The following is a 1,133-nucleotide window of genomic DNA, read 5'->3' on the forward strand; positions in this document are numbered from 1 at the left end:
CCCCCAGCGGGCTGGCTGGCAGTAAGTGCCCAGTGTGCGCCGTGTGCCTCCCCTGCTGGAAGTACTTTATTGCCCCCCTCTCCTTTACTCTGTGGGAACCCACCTGGAGTAGCACGTTCAGCTCTTGAGCTCTTCCCAGCACGGGGAAGACGTGGACCCCTTGGAGCGAGCCTAGAGCAGCGCTATGGAGGTGGTCAGAGGGCTGGAGCAGCTCTCCTGTGGAGACAGGCTGAGAGGGCTGGGGTTGTTCAGCCTGGGGAAGAGAAGCCTCCAGGGAGACCCTACAGAGGCCGCCTGGTACCTGAAGGGGCCTGCGGGAAAGCTGGGGAGAGGGGCCTTTTACAAGGGTTTGTAGTGATAGGGTGAGGGGTAATGGCTTAAAACTGGTAAAGGGGAGATTTAGGTTAGATATTAAGAAGAAATTATTTGGGGTGAGGGTGGTGAGACGGGCACAGGTTGCCCAGGGAGGTTGTGGATGCCTTGTGGATATGGAAGTTCCAGGACAGGCTGGATGTGGCTGTGAGCAGCCTGGCCTAGTGGAAGGTGTCCAAGCCCATGGCTTTGAGGCCCCTTCCAACCCAAACCATTATATGATTCTATGTTTCTCAGCATAATTAATATTTCTGATTACTTTAATCTGTATATTGCAGAATTTCATACACTTAGTGTTTCATGTACATTCATATTTCTCTGGTAATGGATGCTCTTGACCTCTTTCTGTGTCTGCCAAAGTATTCTGTAAGGAAATCTGTTGAGGTTTCTGGATTAAGGTGAAATATGTGTTTATCCTGGGACTGCTGGGTGTTAATTACTGTATGCACCCAACCCTTAAGAGTCCTGTGGTGTTTGTAGCTTTCCCCTCCAGGCTGAGATGCTATCACTGGGGATGGCTCACGTCAGAAGCTGCCTGCCTCAGGCCTGCCTTGCCACAACACTGGCACCCCAACTGGCTGATTTCTGTGGGGATCACCATCCCCCTCCACACAGACTGAAGAGATTGTACTGTCTCTCAGTAATAGGGATGTAATGTAAACAGTTGCTGAAAAGATAATACTAAACAGGGAATGAAGTTGCATCAAATGAGGTCTGAGCTCTGTGGCTGAGAAATTTCTGACTGTTAGCTGGTGTCTGTC

This window comes from Chaetura pelagica, unplaced genomic scaffold, assembly GCF_000747805.2.
Source record: "Chaetura pelagica isolate M959 unplaced genomic scaffold, ChaPel_1.0 scaffold188, whole genome shotgun sequence".
Lineage (NCBI taxonomy): Eukaryota > Metazoa > Chordata > Aves > Apodiformes > Apodidae > Chaetura > Chaetura pelagica.